General features: G+C 43.7%; 1 protein-coding gene across 5 annotated transcripts in view; it reads right to left on the bottom strand.

Annotated features, from left to right (window-relative positions):
* Positions 1 to 5,081, bottom strand: part of CDKL5 (cyclin dependent kinase like 5) — a 231,113-nt gene extending 226,032 nt beyond the window's left edge. For all 5 annotated transcript variants that reach the window (XR_002092672.2, XM_014608233.3, XM_006272645.4 and 2 more), the window contains exon 1: positions 4,972 to 5,081. The gene's annotated coding sequence lies outside the window, so the exon portion shown is untranslated. The remainder of the gene's footprint in view (positions 1 to 4,971) is intronic.
* Between the last annotated feature and the right edge of the window lie 4,067 nt (positions 5,082 to 9,148).

The raw sequence follows: 9,148 nt of genomic DNA on the forward strand, positions 1-9,148 counted from the left end.
TTGTCAGCTAATCAAAATATTTATAACCATTTAACCATCTCTCATGATTATTCTTCACCAAAAATAGTAATATATTTTTATTAAAATAAAGGAAGAATATTACTGTGAAATTCTGCACAGGGCTGGTTTATGTCTCAAAGTCTTTGTCAATGTTCTTCTAAATAATGTATTGCATAGGCCCTGCTGCATGGCTCATTATAGGTCTACAGATTTCTCATATTTACTCAGGAGAAATTAATCAATCTTTATTTTAACTTTCATACAGCCAGATTAACTCTCCCCACTTCTGAAAAAGGAAAATACTGTATCACTTCACAGATAAGCTCTTTCTACCTGGACTCTTCAGTAGAGGAACTTATATAGCTTAATACAGATACGTTCAGAGAGAAAGCATGATATTATAGCTAAAACACGTGTGAAACCAGAAAACATCAAATCAACTGTGTGCGCACACAACTGGGCAGGTCACCTATGTTCCCTGCACCTGTTTGCCCAACTATAAAATGTACATTCTACCTACCTCATGCAAGAGTCACAAGGCATCATTACTCACTACTAATAAGGCACTTAAAGTCATGAAATGAAAGATGCTATTTATAAATAAAATTAATTGATTCTTAAAATGGTGAGTGTGCAGGCAGTTTGTTGATGACTTGGCATATCTCCTGATCTCAAACTTTTTTCAACTGTGCATGCATGTGCAGATGTACACAAGGCATAGTTCTGGGAACATGCATATTCAATATTAAAAATACTCCAAATCAAATACCTGTCAACAGATCGACTCAGAAAATTCAAGAAATTCAAGATATGCTTCTTCAAGCCAAACTCCTCAAGAAAAGACTTGTAAGAGTAACTCTTCATTGCACATATAACAAAGGTGTTCACTTGTTAGGCCAAGTGGGGAAGTAAATTCTGGACAATCCTATATCATTAGTAATCTGCTTTTAGCTCTCCATAATTACAATCTGATGATTGGTCAGAAAATCTTCATAGGTAATCCCAGTTATCAGTGACAGGATGAGGAGGTGATTTCTCAAGAAAGCTATAACCATGTCATACACTGAATTTTAGTGGGAGCTTCAATCCCATAAAAAAAACCCAACTAGTTCCTTTCAAAGTATTGTTGCTGAGTGTCACACGTACCAGGCAGCAGCACTAGCATTCTAGTCTGAGTAGTCTTCAAGGGCATCCTTACATCTATAGCAGCTCTATTAATTCTTTTATAAACAGAGCTGAATTGTTCTTTTTCTAACTAGGCTTTTCTGTACATGGAAAATACTTTTGATCTTACTTTGTACTGTAGCCTTGAATCTCCTCCTACTCGCTCACTCTGCTCCATGCAGTTACAGAAATAGCCATGGCTAGTGCCAAACCATATTAGAGCTCCAGATGAACATTACTGCTGTAATGGAAACTTCTGATATGCTGGCTCCCTTGATAAAATAACACCCCGTGATGATTTTCTGCTACAATTATTGTCATGCAATGTTACTGTATGTGTTTCAGTATCTATATGCATTTTCTGTCACATTTACTGAATTACAGGGAAATAACCTTTCTTCTTTTAAAATAGGGTAAGAATATAAGGTCTTAGTAATTTTAACTTGGCGCTTAAAACATATTTAAGATTTATATATAAATATATGAATATAGATAGCTATATCTAATTTATATATCTATATCACTGTACAAAATATCAAAGCACAAAAAACACAAAATAAATATATATGTTTATGTCTGATATTTATCTAGCTATACACACACACACACACACAAAATATATATCTCAAAACACAAAATAAGCAAGTTATTTTTGCAGAGTATACTAACAATATGTATACTGCTGTTATCCAAAAGTAATATATGCTACAATGTTAATTATTTCATTTGTGTGACTTTTTTTTTACTATAAGGTCAGACAAAACTGATCTGTATTTCCTGGTTCAAGAAGAAGTCTAAACATCTCAAAGAACTAGTTTCAGGATTGATTACTTTTGAACATCTTAAGGGTCAAACATGATAAGAAGGTATCTTGTTTAATTCAAACCTTCATGAGAATAATATAGCATTAAATTAATCCAGACCATCATAGTGCAGGGGTTGTCAACTGGGGCTACATGTACCCCTGGTGGTACTATGAAAGGTATCGGGGGTACACGGGGGTGGGTGGGGATGGAGCACCGCCACCCTGTGCCGCTGCCTCACAGGAGCAGAGCCAGGGCAGAGCGAGAGCAGGGCCACACAGATGCTGCGCTGCTGCCGCTCAACCACTTGCCACCACCCCCGGGAGTACACTCACTAAAAAGGGGGCCACCAGGGATGCACTTATTAAAAAAGGTTGAAAACCCCTATCCTAGTGCATTCAAATAAAATTAAGTATCAGACTCAACTCATAAACATTCAAAGTAGTACAACATTTAAAATGGTGTGTGGCTGTGTGCGCATTTGTGTTGAAACAAACTGCTTCCAAACATGTAAATAATGTTTTATCTAAGTTGGTTCTAAATTACCAATACAAATATTCAGGCCTTACAGCATTTTAATTATACATCTACTAGTTCTATTTTGCACACACCACAGTGGTTCAAATATAAGTTCAATATTTTATATGCACTAAGTATTTATGAACCCTGAAAAAATTTAAAAGGGACACAGTAAAACCACACATGTCCAGAAATATAGATGTGGTTTTACTACATGGACACTGTAATACTGGGTAAAATGAGGACCCGATCCTGCACGTTGTTCAGTGCAGGAATCTGTTTGGGGGCAGGGCTCTACAGCTTGTCAAGAATATAAGTGATACTGCCAAATAAGCAGAAAACAAGAGACAGAAGGAAGAGACATAAATGTCATTAAAAAAAGTTTGTTAAATAGAAAATCTCACTTAATTTATGCTAATAATACCTCGTTATTTCTAGGTGTTTTTTAAAAAAAACCCAGATCCTATACGAAGATAGGATAGAAAAACAGTATTGTGGTACTGTGATGTTTTTGATGTGTTCAACTTGACCTTTAGTATCACTTAAAGATATTGTTTGAATCCAATTATGGAATGTCACGCAACTGCTTCAATCTACCCCCAACTAAAGGGCCTCCAAAATTATTTTAAGCCAGAAAAAAAAAGTCTAAATTATAGTGGCTAAGGACTGGAATCATATTTTATAATATAATTCCCGTCAATGGAAGCACAAAGTGCTAATGTAATAGAGGTTAGGTTGTAACAGACATAAGGTCAAAAAACTGGCCCATTTGCTATGAAGTCACCATGCATGCTACAACCAGAGGGAGACTAAAATTTATAGATGATTTTGCTTTTGGTGAATCCAAAATGCAGTGTGGCAATGCTAAATTACATCCAATTCTGGAAGGACAAAATATTAGCTTTAAAGATGCATCTTGCAGAATAAGAGGCAGCAGCAGGAAAAGACTAGGGCTACTGCACAGGTGAAGCAGTGCATCCAGGAGACCGTGACTTCAGCAGCAACATACAAGACTGTCACTGACCTTAGCACAAGCTGCAGGTGCTCAGTACCTCTTAAAAGAATTTTTTTTTTTTTAAACCAGTCCAATTGTTCATTTGAAAATTGTGGCCCTTACACCTGCAGAACCTGGAGGCTGAGGCACCAGACCCCTCAAGTGAAACCTTTCGCTTGCCAACAGACGAGCGGCCAAGTGGGTTTTTCAAGCCTTGCTGTTCTCTCCAAACTATTTCATCAACTATCAAAGCTTTTACTTAAAATATATACTCTCTCTATATATATATTTTACACCTCGTAATCAAGAAAGGATAGGAAACCTTCGAAACGTTGACACAGACCCACGCAGCACCATCTTCCCCAGCCTGGAGAGCATCACCCGTTCCAAACCGGTGGCAGCAGCAGGGAGAAATGTACATGTCTGTAACTTGTTTCACTATGGCAGTTTCACAGGGATGCGGCTGGAGAAAGCTACCTGCTGCAGCAATGGTAGGCACCAGCACAATGCAGAGGAGGAGATGGTGAAAAAAAAAAGATAGGAAGCTCAAGAAGGAAAGCAGCGCTGGCACCATGCCACATCCTCCTTAACAGAGCCCAAAGAAGGGGGGGCAGAGAGGGAAGCCCCTTTCCCTCCCACCTCCAACAGGCTGCAAAAGCCTGAGAGGAAGGGGGCAATTGGGGGGAAAAAAAAGGAAGATGGAGCCATGTGAGCGTGCAGGGGTGAACATGTGTGCATGTGCATGCATGCACAGAGGGCATGTGTGCATGGGTGTGTGTGTGTGTATCTTATTCAATTAGCCTAATAGATATCTATCTATCCATCTTAGTTGGTTATGGTAGGTGTGTGCATGCAGTGAGCTACATGTGCATGCGGCGTGCTATGTGTGCACTAAAGGTGTGTAAGCACACATGGGCTGTGTGTCTGTGCATGCACATGGGGGTGCACATGTATGTGCGGGGACATGTGTGGATAGGGGTGTGTGCATGGGGGATGCACGTGTGCACGGGGGATGCACGTGTGCACGCGTGGAGTGCATACATGTGCACGCGTGTGCAGGGGCATGCATGCATGGGGAGTGCACGTGTGCACGCAAGGGTGCATGTGTGTGCACGTATGGGGTGCGTGTGCAGGGGGCGTGAGCCTCTTAGTCAGCTGGTCCTCAAGACAGACAGAAAGACCTACAGACACAGATCTCTAGATCTGTAACTTACCCATCCTACATCGCACGCCCCCACCCCACGTCCCCGGCGCTGAGAAGATGGAGCCGGCAGCGGGCGGGGCCCGGTAGGTGCCCCGCCGGCCCCAAGCCCCCACGTCACCCCAGCCCAGTAGCACCCGGTGCGCTGCACCCCCCGCACTGGGCGCGGGCACACGGGCTCGGCGCGGGTTACATTTACCCCGGGGGTCGCGGGGGCGGGGGAGCCCGCAGCAACCCCGGAGTAACTCGCGGGGAGGGGAGGGAAGGGGCGGCGGCCCCCCGCTACTCACCGGCCTCGCAGCGCTCCGATCCCCACAGCGCCCGCTACTGCCGCTGCCGCTACTGCTGCTGCCTATGGCAGACCTCTCCGCTTTCACCCTACCCTGCTGCCTCCTCGCCCCGCCTCCCGAGAGTGGGGGGATGGGACCACGCACTGACACCTCCCTTCGCCAATGGGAGGGGGGCGAGCGGCCCGACCCCGCGGCGCCGGCCAATTAGAGACAGCCGCGGCCCTGCTGGGGGCGGGGCTGAAGGTGTGCCCGCCCCTATGGGTGTGTCTCCCCGCCCCCTGCCGGGCAGGCTCGGTTGACTCTGCAGCTCCCAAGCAACCAGCGCCTAGCGCGGGCGGCAGCGGCAGCGGCTGCTCCTCTGAGGGGGTCGGGGGAGGCAGCTGCCCCGCCCCCCGCCCCGCGTTTCCACCTGTACCCCGCGGGTCCGGGCTCGCAGTGCAGCCTGGGCGCTCTCCCCCTGCTTCACTTAGTCCGGTATGCAGCTATCCACCCACCTACCTACCTACCCACCCACCTACCTGTGGGTGTGTCTTACTCAGGTAGTCTAATGTAGCTATCCCTCTCATTCAGTTCACTTGATGTCATATGTACATCAGGGTTCAAATGACACTTTCACTCTTAAAGGGTCTGCAAAAAAAAATTGGGCTGCCCATCCCATGCCCTAATAACAAGGGAGACCCAGTGGTGGACTGACAGGGGTGGGAGGGGGCCATGGGCACCAGCCAGGCCTCTCAGGGGTCTTATCACGCGATGTGACTTTAAGTATTGCTACAACAAAGGGGGGGGGGAAAGAAGCATTGACCCCAGGATGCTGGAAACCCACAGTACATCACTATGGAGACCCCCCTCCCACAGGTTATGATTTTCAAATCTTACAGGGGGGCTCTCAACTCTTATGGGGGGGGGCTGAGCTCCCCTGTCATTCGGACCCTGATGTATATATCTTACTCAGATAGTCTATTATACAGGCAGTCCTCAACTTGCAATGTTTCAAGTTACAACATTTTGCACTTGCAGTGTCTATAAATTGGCACCCTGTTTCGACTTTCTGACATCAGTTTTGACTTTACAACGTTTGATCCGATGTGATGCCATGCCAGCGAACAAGTCACTGTGTCACCCATCTCCCTGGAGAACATCTGTCCAAACTTCCTTGGACACTTTCTTTAAGAAAACAGACAAGACTCCACAAAAACTTGCAGCCAGGACTTCTGAGAAGACTTCAGCTAAGAACCCTTCAAAAAGTCCAACCAAGAGCCTTCAAGAAGTCCAGCAGTCACCTCAAAGAAGTCCTTCCAAATCAATATGATTGCTATTTACAATATAAATACATTAATGTAGCTATCTTACTCATCTCTGATTGATTGAGTACAAAATTCTGGGTTATTTTTGGTGAAAACAGGGTATCAGGCCTTGGTTCAGGAATCAATCCCCCATTTATAACATTGTTTCCTATGGGAAAATAGGTTCTGAGTTACGTTTCGACTTAAGCCACCATTTTCAGGAACCAATTGTGTCGTAAGTCCGAGTACTGCCTCTATATTATTTATATGTAGCTAGAACTTATTCAGTGTGTAATATAGATATCTATCTTATTCAGGCAGTCTAGTATAGATATCTACCTTATTCCATTAATTCTGTCTTGTATGCATATATCTTATTCAGTTGGTCTAATAACAGATATCACATTTACCCAAATAACCTTATCTGCCTAGCTCCTTAGATCAACACAGCTACAACTAACAACCCTATCTCTTATTCAGGTATTCTATAAAATATATCTATATGTATCTATAATTTATTCCATCTATAATGTAGATATCTATCTTATTCAGTTAGTCTATTTTATATCTTATTCTGTTAGTGTGCAATATATATCTTATTTAGTTAGGCTATAATATAGATAACTATCTAATTCAGTAAATATATATAAATATTTATATTGATATATTTTTTATATATATGTTTATATGTATATATATATTTATTCAGGTAGTCTGCCATATATATCTATATACATCTATCTTATTCAAGTAGTCTACCATATATATCTATATCTCTTATTCAGGTAGTCTACAATATATATTATATGTAGCTGTATCTTATGCCGGTAGTCTATAATATGTAACTAAATCTTATTTAGTTAGGCTGTAATATAGATATCCAGTTCAGTTAATCTATTACTATACATATCATATATATCTATATCTCATTCAGTAGTCTATAATATAGATATCTTATTCAGGTAGCCTGTACTATAGATATGTATCGTATTCAGTTAGTCCATTATATAGATCTACACCTTATTCGGTTAGTCTGTAACGGGTATTCAACCTCCAGCTCATGGGCCAAATGTGGCCAGCTGACCCATTGCATCTGGCCCACAGAGCTCCCCGCAGGTTAAGAAAGTTGGCAGTAGGAGTGCGGAGAGCAGTGGCCACCCTCCCCTCACTACCAGATTCCCACACCCCCTCCCTCAGCACAGAGCCAGCCTGAGCCCCCTTCTCTCTACACCACAAGGTTAGTAATGGGCCATAATCCCTTTCTTCCCCCCTCTCCCCCGCTGAATCAGAACTGAATCATCCCCTTTTCCCTGCACCCAGGCCACACACCTTCCCCCACAGGGCTGGATTGGAGCTGGGCCACACCACCTTTCCTCCACCAGGATGGATCTGGCTGGTCTGCTTCCCCTGACCCCTGGCCCTCTCTGTGAAACCAGATGGGGCTCCGCAGCACCTGCCCCGGGGCACAGGATCAGGATCACCGACCACATCTGGCCCATGAATAGACCGGGCACTGCTCATCCAGTTCACAAAGGAACAAGTTTGAGCACCCCTGGTCTATAATATACAATCTGTATCTTATTCAGTTAGTCTATAATATCTATTTATCTATCTATCTATCTAGCTAGCTATCAAATTCAGTTAATCTATTATATATCTTATACTCAGTCTAAAAAGGTGTATATCCACTATGCATTCTGATTGAATTCACAGTAACACAGCTCTAACTACCTCTCTCAGCCAGGGGCACAAGGACACCCCAGGGTGCGAGCACATCCTCTGAAGGGTGTCAAGGGGTGTGGGGAGATAAGGGACATGTAAGGAGTTAAATAGATAAGCCAAATAGATAAACAAATAGATAAATAGACAACCTATACCCAAATAGATAAAGGCAGACTTGGGCTTGTTGCTGCCTCATGGATCCCCTGCCCCCAGTGTCCAGCCCCTCTGCAAAGTGGTAAGCACTGCAATATACACATTAGTTTTCAATTGCCATACAAGCACCGGCATCCTTGCTGAAGCCAATATGACCTGCATTGAATCACTGATCCTCAAGTACTAACTTCACCGGACCAGACATTGTGTGCCTGACTCTCAACTCCCAAAACAGGTGCTCTGGTCCCAGCTTAGTAATGGCCTGAGATCTTGTGGTGGCCAGAAGAAACAGTACTAGGACACAATGAAGACATACCTCAAGAAAACCAATGTCGACATCAGGGGCCAGGAGGAGCTGGCTGCCAACCAACTCCAGTGGTGCCACAACCTCAACTGAGCAGTAGCCCATTTCATGGTAAAGCAAGCTTGCCCTTGAAGTAGAGAAGAGAGAATGGAGGAAGGAAAAGGAGAGGAATCCCAGCCTGTGGCCTAGTCTCCCTCTGCAACTTGTGTGGACAGATCCTCAAGGATTGGACTCATACATCACCGCAAGACCCATCAATAAGCCATGGTAGACATTATCCTCAAATTGAAGGATTGCCAATGACAATGAGTTTTTGAAGTTGGGCACCACTTAATTCACAAACATTAAGGGCAGCGGGGAGACATCCAGTGAGGGCTGCCTCAAGTCCAAAAAAGTTGAAAACTACACTGAGCTACAGGTTGGTGCAGGTTCATGTGACTACAGGAGCTGGGACCAGATACTACAAGGCCCACAGCAGTTGTAAGAGATCTGCTAGGAGCTTGTATTGGGCAGCACTTCAGTTGTCTTTTGTAATGGTTTTTACCCAAATGAAATCAGTAGAGACCACTAAGATACAGTGAGATTTGGGACTGCAGGATGTTTATGGATTAACATGGTAGCTGAAAAGAAGCCCATCAATAATAATATACTGAAGGGAGTTATTCAGATATTGTGGGGTGAGGGGGTTTATAAGTACCTACATAGATCAATAGGA

Source organism: Alligator mississippiensis, chromosome 1 (genome assembly GCF_030867095.1).
Source record: "Alligator mississippiensis isolate rAllMis1 chromosome 1, rAllMis1, whole genome shotgun sequence".
NCBI lineage: Eukaryota > Metazoa > Chordata > Crocodylia > Alligatoridae > Alligator > Alligator mississippiensis.